The sequence below is a fragment of the Ostrea edulis genome, chromosome 4 (assembly GCF_947568905.1).
Source record: "Ostrea edulis chromosome 4, xbOstEdul1.1, whole genome shotgun sequence".
NCBI lineage: Eukaryota > Metazoa > Mollusca > Bivalvia > Ostreida > Ostreidae > Ostrea > Ostrea edulis.
Genome location: NC_079167.1, coordinates 94,358,741 through 94,369,216, shown reverse-complemented (window position 1 = coordinate 94,369,216; position 10,476 = coordinate 94,358,741).

The following is a 10,476-nucleotide window of genomic DNA, read 5'->3' as shown; positions in this document are numbered from 1 at the left end:
ACTGGCTGAAATCAAACAAAGTAGAAAAATAGAATATAATATTCACCCCCACGTGTCTTCGACGTGAATATAGCATTTGATTTTTCCATTATCCTACCAAATTAAAAAGGGAATTCCCAAATATTTTGTCGCGCAATGAAAACTCTCGTTTGGGTCACTGTATGATATTCACTTCGCATTACAGGCTCGGTGAATGTTGCGAAGTGTTAGCGTTAGATTTAAAAATGTTAATAACATTATGTATAACCAACTTTTTTCATCATGGCCTTGATTAAGGTCAAGACGCTTGTACATCGTCTGGTAAGGAGAAAAGTTTGCTCAAAGCATGGATTTGATGTTCAGGAAGGCTTTTTCCCTGAAGATACAATGTATTTTCAGCTCACGATATACATATACTAAATGTGATGCCTCAAAGAAGTACGAAATGGTACATGGGGGAGGACTTGAAAAAATAAATGAAGTTGTAAGGATTATTAATTGCTGACTTTGGGTCCTACGCTATTGTGTTCATTTACCACAGCCCAATAGGCATATCTCCTTGTGAGAAATGGGTTGCCCAATCAACCGTCGAGACGCTTTAAAGAGTGACCGCCAAAAATTAGATGGGCACCCCATAGGATACTTTTCATGGTACCTCTTGTGAGATCCCCAACCATAACCAATCAAATGCCTAATTTAGTCCACTCAAAAAATTACAACGGGTCGCGACCAATCATTTCATTTCTAGGGGTACTTGTCTGTAAGTCTGACCACAATAGCTTCACTTTTGAAAAACAAATTGTCTGCAGAATACCTTGATAGCCTTTTGAAAACTACAGTACTATTCTCCATAGCGTATTATTGGTCAGAACAGTAACATCTAGTGGTCAGATCTTAGATATTGTGGTTTTTTCACAATGTGTGGAATTCTCTAGAACTAATTTTATCATCTGATTTCAAGTAACAAGTACATGTGATAAGAGCCCATTTGGTGCTCATTTGTACCCTTTGGCTTGTACGGGGTCAACCTTAAACTACGAATGCATAGGAAAACAGGTGATCATGATGGGTTTTCTTTTCGAAGATGCGCGCGCGTGTATACGTACGTACGTATGTATGTATGTGTGTGGTCATCATGATTTATCAATATAATGATTTCACTCAGTTGAAAATACATCTGTTTACAGAAGACTTACTGTTGCTAATCATCAATGTTGTACAAAAACTGTATACTGTTCAATTGGGGATTAACGCCGTTTTGTCAGTATTGCAGTCCTTTTATTGCGGTAAACTATTGAAATACATGCATGTTTAGTATTGAAAGAATTTTGGTGTTTCCCTGACGTTCCAAGGAGGGTATCAATAAATTATAGAGAGAAATAATTGTGTTTGTCCTTGTTTGAAAAATATACTCAATAATGAAAATTTTTATGCTTATTTTTTACACTGGAAATGTAGTTAAGAATATCAAAGAAGTGGAAATGAACCTCTCCAACGTTTGTGGAATTTATTCGTCCCCAGGACGTGCTATATAAACCCTCTGATTCATTGTCATGCATTTCCCTCAAGTTGCTTCGAGGTTACGAGTACACAGTAATTTGTTACCTTTGTTCAGTTTAAATAAACACGATCAAATACACTGTTTTAAGACGGAAGATGTTTTCAATAGTTGGAATTAGCGATTTATAAGAAGGGAGCACAGACGCTTACTGTTAGGATCCACACATCCTTTCATCTACTCCATACATCCATTTTTAATGTGCACGATATATTTCCTGAAAGTTTGTGGAGTTCTCCCCCATATGTCTTCTTTTTAATTCCCAATGTCATTTTGCACTTTTATCAAAGATCCAAGTTACACAGTTTTACTATCGATACATTTGATCCAATAGATTTGTAAGTTGAAAAGGTTCGCCTCGGAGTTTGTGGTGTTGTCAATTGTTTGACAATTGTATTTTGATAAATTGTATATTGTTGACTTCTACATTGAAAAGGGATTAGAAAATTTAAAAAGAAAAGCTGGGGTTACTGTTACTGTTATTAAATTACGGTGTGTTAAACTTGAATCTTTTGTCACGTTATTTACGATTTATTCGCATAAACTCGATTTGTCTGATGGCATCAACACAGCATAAGGAAAAAAATCAACCATTTTATCACGGAAACACAAACTCATGTCTTCTAATAATATGCATATGCCATACTAAAAGTTTAATGCTAGTAGATTGGAAATAAATAATGACGTTTTATACTTACGGCAAACGAAGATGGATGAACAAGGCAAAGAAAATGCCTAATCATCGATATGCATTCTATAAACATTTTTCCTTTCATGAAAGGTGAAGATATTGAACAGTGATCGATCTCATAAATCCTATAAGCAATATGAAATAGAGAGTTGGGCAAACAAAGACCCCTGGATATACCAGAGATGGGATAAGGTATCTATGTTTTTGTTGTGTTAATCTGATATTTGACATTTTCATTGTTTAGACAATGTAGAAAAAATCAGTGATAAAATAGTATATATCAGGGTTATTATGAGATTGATCACTGCTCGTTATCTTCACCTTTCATAGCCACCAAAAATATTATGACAATCAAAAAGATATTAAAGGTTTTGAACCCATTACCCAAATTGATCTACTTATTAATCACCTCTGTGTCCAGTAGTTTAAACCACTCGACCAGCTTTCTGAAAATATTCATAAAGATTTAAATCAGGCATAATACGTCATCTTCAATAAAAGGGACTTGGAATATTTTTACAAAACGTTATTACTTTGTAAATGATTTTTTATATCTTTCATCTATAGTGGGTCGTTACTTTTTGAAGATCTGAAAAAAATATACATTTTTAGTTTTTCTATAAGCATTTAATAACAAACGATGGAGAGACGATCCACACACGGTTGAAATTTAACCAAACGTGACTATAAAATGATCAAATTTGACATTTTTTGACGGTTTTCTTATTCCAATATTTCAAATGATTTATGATGTAATTGTTCGAGTGTTTCATTTACTACCTATGGTAAGTATACTGTACCTACTTTAGTACTAATTGACGAATTCTAACCTTTTTTGAGAGTGATTTTGTTTTTATCTTTCCTATTCAACCACTCTTGGGCACTTACTTTTCTCGCCTTGTTCATCCATTTTCTTGAAGAGTTTAAAAGAACATAACAGAAGTCTGTAATTAACTAATCAATTTTTAAAATTTATTAACATACACACACTTACATCTGCGAAAAAATCCATGAGCCATAATGTCCACTTATGTAACCATGCACTCGTACGTAAACAGTAATTGATTAAAAACATCGGTACCCCCCCCCCCCTCTCTATATATATATTGATTAAAACCTCTCTCTCTCTCTCATCCCGTGGGGATCCGGGTTAGATAGGTCCTCAGTACCCCCTTGCTTGTCGTAAGAGGCGACTAAATGGGGCGGTCCTTCGGATGAGACCGCAAAAACCGAGGTCTCGTTTCACAGCAGGTGTGGCACGATAAAGATCCCTCCCTGCTCAATGGCCATAAGCGCCGAGCATAGGCCTAAATTTTGCAGCCCTTCACCGGCAGTGGTGACGTCTCCATATGAGTGATATATTCTTGAGAGGGACGTAAAACAATATTCAATCAATCAATCTCTTTCTCTCTCTCTCTTTATACATGTATATATATTATACACACAATTAGTGCGTAAGTCCACTCGGCCACAACGACTTCCCTAGAAAGAAAGTTTTTTGTTATGTTATGTATAAGTAGCGCATTAGGAACATAACAAAACTTCCTTTCTAGGGAAGTCGTTGTGGCCGAGTGGACTTACGCATTGGTTTGACAGTCTTGCTAGGCGGTGGGTGCCGTAGGTCGCTGGTTAGACCCCGGGCTGGGGTGAAAATTTTCAGTACCTAGTTGTGATTATTTAGTGCTTTATATATTAATTAATTGATTTTCACATGTATCGTTTAGATCCTAGAGGTAAACGTAAGGTTGGGTGTTATAATTGTTTGTTTGTGCTTTATATATATATATATATATATATATAGAGAGAGAGAGAGAGAGAGAGAGAGAGAGAGAGGGAGCTAGTTTTCATAGAAAAGAACCTCCCGAAGACCCCATATATGTATATATCCCACCTACAGTATATCCAGGGGTCCTTGTTTGCTCAACTCTCTATTTTGTATTGCTTATAGGAGCTATGAGATTATATCTCTCAACTGATTCGATAGGCAAGAGTTTGTTCTGCGTATAGTCAGTTTTTAAATCGAGGCAAGCTACTGAAAAACAAGTTGATGGTACAGGAATTCAACAGTCTCGATTGAAATCAGCATTTCGCAAATTCTATGGTCGTAATAACGATCTAGTTCGTCAATACAACCTATCATTGGGTCAAGTGCTGTCTGACATGTTTCATGCCGATTGTTAGGCCGTTCTCGGCACACTGATTTTGACTACGGATAACTCCGTTTACCTGATCAGGATATAGGGTTCATGGCGGGTGTGACCGGTGTGTGTGACAGGGGATGCTTACTTCTCCTAGGCACCCGATCCCACCTCTGGTGTGTCCAGGGGTCCATGTTTGCCCAACTATCTATTTTGCAATGCTTATAGGAGTTATGAGATTGATCACTGTTCGTTATCTTCGCCTTTCATGTAAATGTTGTTGATGGTCATATGGTAGTTCCAAAAGTGATATTTTAGGGTCTAGAACCTTCTGTTGCCAGAGTTGACCAAGCTGGAACCTCAGAGGACATTGTAGAAAATCCCAGTAACAATGATGATTGGGAATATGACTCATCGAGCACGACATCTAGCAGATTTGACTGGAAACTAACATTTACTAGAAAACTTTTAACATTCTTGAGGAAAAGAAATAGACTGAGGGGAAATATTTTGTCCTCACGAAGAAGATGTGACCTGAAGTTGAAAAGAAAATGACCGAATTTTACCAGGTCCAACGACAATGCAGTGCAGAGAGAAATTTTACTCTCTTAAGAGGGCTTTCAGAAAGTATGTGATGGAACAAAAAAGACTGAGAATAAAACACTAAATCTCTTAATCTACGAAAATGAAATGCAGCTCATATTAGATGGCGACCCTGCTTTCAATCCTCTACTGTTAAAGATTTCATTTGAAGCTAAGGAGGTAATCAACAATGGAGAGGAGAGCAACAGAAGTGATGACAGAGAACCAAATGACAGAGAACCAGCTGATGATAATGCTTCATGTAGTCGTACAAAAAGAAAGTCTGATGATTTAAAAGAGTTTGCAGAACGGGGTGAGAAATTCCTCACTGCATTAACCCTTTCTCTACCGGCACATTTTAGAGGTTTTTAAAGACTAAATGACAATATTTTTAAATCGATTTACATCTGTATCTATCACGATTTTGGGTAGGCATATGACATATAATTTTGTGAAGAATTGGACAGGGAACAATTTTTTTTATAAAGTTTGTCATGTTATCCCATGACCTCAAAGAAATGCAAAGTCAAAATAAGGCCTTGTTGGAGAAACTCCCTGACAAAATGAATTGAACATGCATTATGAAGGTGAAGATAGCGAATAGTGATCAGTCTCTTAACTCCTATAAAAGCAGTGCTTTTTCATTTTAGTTATGTAACTATTGTTACAATATTTTCTTTCCTTTCACTATACAAGTGTTGGAACGATATTAAATACAAGTGATAATTGCATAATATAAATGATTGAATTACAAAACTCTGTTAAGTTTACAAATTAATACATGTATTATGTTTCAACAAAAATTAATATGTTATAAGAATTTTTTTCTTTTATGTTTTGAAATTTGCAAAAGAATGCAAACATTTTTATTTCAGACGAAAATTATTATGAAAGTTTAAACAAATGATAAGGTTTCTAAATTTAAACCAATAAAAATGCGAAACCTTTCATGTCTATTCTCTTTAGAATCAGTCTGTTTGCTGATGAGAACCTACAGTTGGTGCATCATTTGTTCCACGAACTTGGTTTCCATCTCGGTGAACCCATCATCCTGACCAAAATAACGTCCATTATCATCAGACACATCTAAAATGCCTCTCACTGGCAAGCACAAATTGTGTAGAACACGTGCTGAAAGCACTGAATCAACGAGCATAAACATACGACGTCACTCAAATCTTAGTAGTCTCCTAAATCTACATCTCAGCATCCCAAAAGCCCGCTCGATGACCTGCCTACATTGGCTATGTGTATGATTGAAGCGTTTCTGCTGTTCATTCAGGTTACCACAATCTCGAAATGGTGTTATTAGCCATTCCATAATAGGGAATGCCGAATCTCCTAATATGCAGTAGCCATTTGGTCTTTTGTGACTGTTCTGATATAAATCAGGTGACACAGTTGCATCATGTGTACTCCCAGGGTTTCCTATCCATGCATAACTGAATTCCATTTTAGAATTGCAACATGCCAGAAGAACAATGGAGTAAAATCTCGTTCTATTAAAATACGCCTGGGGTTGTTTGAGGGACTTCGATTGGAATGTGACTTCCGTTCAGGTTTGGTGTTGGACCCGTAACTTTAGTATAAGCATCCACCCATGAAAGCCGAACATAAGTTGCCTGAAAAGTGTCCCTTTTAAGGCGAAAATACATCTTAAAATCATCAAGTGCGTATTGTGGGATAGTTATCTTATAACAATTATGAACTCTTGTCACGGAATCTGAGCTTTTCCTGTGATTTGAAAGGATACAGCCTGTAAAGAGCGCAAAAGGTCTATAGACAAGTACATTGTAGCTAATGACAGCTGCCGTTGTTGGAGAATTACTGATATAGCAAGCTGTTTGTTTGACATCTTTTTTGCAAGGTTAAAGGCCTGCCAATTGTTACAATGTTACCAGTGGTTTACCATAGGTTAAAATGGCAAATACAATACCATTGGTAAGCAAAAACCCGTCCATGGTATATTGGGAACCAATATTACCATTGTTATTAAATAGTACCAATGGTACATGTAAATTACATATGGTACCATTGAAAATATTCTGAACGCACCGTGCCATTATCTTCCCCATATATTGGAGGCATCATATTACAATAAATTTTAGTTATTGATTTCCTACGCCAGATGAAATAACTGCAATCCTAGACAAATCAATTTCGTCTATAGAGATTACAATGAAGGGGATAAATAACATCAATGCATTCTGTTTAATATTATTATGTTCTGTTATTGGTTTAAAACGCCAATATAAGGACTAATTTTACTAATACATTAAAACGCATGTTCACCTTTTAAATGGTTTTCGACATCATCGTTTCTCCGTGGGGATGCGAGTTAGAATAGGTCCTAAGTGCACCTTGCTTGTCGAAGAGGTGACTAAATGGGGGCAGTCCTTCGGATGAGATCGCAAAAACCGAGGTACCATGTCACTGCAAGTGTGTCAGGATAAAGATCCCTCCCTGCTCAAAGGCGGTAAGTTCCCAGCATAGACCTAAATCTTACAGCCATTCACCGGCAATGGTGACGTTTCCGTGTGCGTGAAAACTTCTCCAGTGGGACGTTAAATAATATACATCCAACCAACATCATCACGATATCACGCTATTCATGTACTATTCATCTGTCAAACTTTGTGTCACTCAGCCTAACTCTATGCGAATGAGACTTAAAACATAACGACTGAAATAATCACGAATACTTACTTTTAAGATCAGGATTACAAATGCGTTTTTCCGTATTTAGTGATTTAATCTTTTTTTTTTTTTCTTTGTGAAAGATGTCAAATTTAACACGAAAATTTCAAATTAAGTCAGATATTTAAGGAATAACGACAATTCGTCATAGAGAAATAAGAGTCATCTTTCTTTGGTCCTGTTTTGCTCGGTAGGTACATTTCGGTACGCTGTAATGTACATGTAAGTACATAATCTAGAACAAGTGTGTTTTATAGCAAAATTGAACATAATCTTTACATAAATGTAAATTGTACTATACACTCGGATCATCCGACTTATATGTCAATTTAAACATACAACATATGAAAAGGCGAAGATAACGAACTCTGATAAATCTCATAACTCCTATCAGCATTACAAAATAAAGAGTTGGGCAAACACGAACCCTTGGATATACCAGAGGTGGGATTTATATGATTGAATTTAGGTATGAAACACAGTCGTTATTAAAATTTGAACTTTAAAGCAGTACTAGCTGTCAGTACTAGCTGTCATTGTGGTGTTGAAAACTTTTGTTGCTAAATTGTGATTTACTATTTCAACGACATTAATATTATTTTTTCGATGTGTTAGAAAACCTATCCAGAGGCTCTGAATGAAGCAAAATTACATTATTGTTGTCTTCCTGTACAAAAATTTGATACCTCTATAATGCTATATATTCGATACAACCGAAATCTTTACTTTGATAAAATCTTAAACTTAGTTTTAATTTTATCAATGACTATGGTTAGAGTTACATACAAAATTATCATAATAGCATATTTTTACAACAAAATAAAATTTTCAGATTTAGAGCTAATATTACTTTAAGGTCTAGATTAAATACAAGGAAGACGGTTTATTCTGAGGTTAAAGCTGCAAATATTTCATATCCATTAGGCCCAAATATCAGCACAGCTCTTGCTTATAATGAAACATTTGCATGTTTCAAGATTTAAAACATTGGTTTAGAACACTTTTTTTCAACCTAGAATATTAAGTTTTGTTTAAAACGCATTCCTATTACGGTCCCTTTTTAAAAGTTGTTTTAACTTAATAAGCCACAATTTAAATTTTCCAAGTTTCATTTTGATCGCTGAAGGAACTCTACCAAGTTCGCAATAAACCAAATTCTTACAGGTTTTATTATTTACATCTAAAATCTTTTTATAAAAGTTGTTTAACATCTGGAGCCTTGTGAACACTCAACATTTCTTAACCATAAAATAAAACAGTGTTGACATATGTTTAAAAAAGTAACAAAATATATTAATTGTCGGGATTCCTATGTTAGTCTAGACAATAAATCACAGTACCCTATAAAATGTTATGTTTATGTTATAAAACATCAGTTCTCCCGTGGAAATCTAAAACATGACTTTGAATGGAAGGATTTGCATTGGAAGGCGGATAAGCGCTTGCAAAATAACACAAAAGCATTTTCCAAAGCAGGGTCGGTTTTCATATTCTGTGGAGGTATAATTTATTCAAAGGCTTCTACATGAGAAAAATATCTCTCACTGTGGCCTTCAGATCGACATTTAGATATATCGACGACTTTTTTATCTATCGACAATAACCATTTTCATTCATATGTCGATTCGATATATCCCTGTGAACTCGAAATAAAATACACAACAGTTCTCCAAATCTGCTTCGTATTTAGATATTTTAGTGAAAATATATACCAACGGCAATACCAAAATTAAGAATAGGACAAACACGGACCCGGGACATACCAGAGGTGGGATCAGGTGCCTAGGATAAGTACGCATCCTCTGTCGACCGGTCACACCCGCCGTGGGCCCTATATCTTGATCAGGTAAACGGAGTAATCCTAGTCAAAAGAACGGCCTAACAATTGGTACCTGTATGAAACACGTAAGACAGCATTTGACCCACTGACATGTACTGGTAAACTAGATTGTTAGAAGGACCATAGAATTTGCGAAATGTTGACTTTAAACGAGACTGTTAAAACTCCTGTAATATCAATTTGTTTGTCAAATAATTGTATTTTAAAAGCATACTATGAAGAACAAGTTCCCTGCAATGAATTGTAAACATTCAAATAGAACTGGTAAATCTAGGTTTATCTTATCTTTGGAATGTCTCAAAGGTGAAGATAACGAACAGTGATCAATCTCATAACTCCTACAAGCAATACAAAATAGATAGTTGGGCAAACAGGGACCCCTGGACACACCAGAGGTAGGATCAGGTGCCTAGAAGGAGTAAGCATCCCCTGTTGACCGGTCACACCCGCCGTGAGCCCCATATCCTGATCAGGTAAACGGAGTTATCCGCAGTCAAATCAGTGTGCCAAGAACGGCTTAACAATCGGTATGAAACACGTCAGACAGCATTTGACCCAATGCGAGGTAGTATTGACGAACTAGATCGTTATAACGACCATAGAATTTGCGAAATGCTGACTTCAATCGAGACTGTTGAAATCCATGTACCATCAACCTGTTTGTCAGTAGCTTACCTCGATTTAAAAACTGACTATACCCAGAACAAGCTCTTGCATATCGAATGAGTTGAGATATATAAACACCATATGCAGGTGATAATGGAATATTGCTACATAAATGTGGGAAGTTGACGATGGAGAAGCTGAAATGTAAATAATAATACTTACAAGATAATCGAATAATGTGTGCTTGATGTCTACAAGCAAACAATTTTAGAATACATTTCAAATTCATCAGCAGTTTTTTTTTTGTTTTTTTTTTTTGGTATCAGCATATGATTGATAACTTTTGTTTACAGATTTACTTAACAAAACCTCATGACTCTCTTCA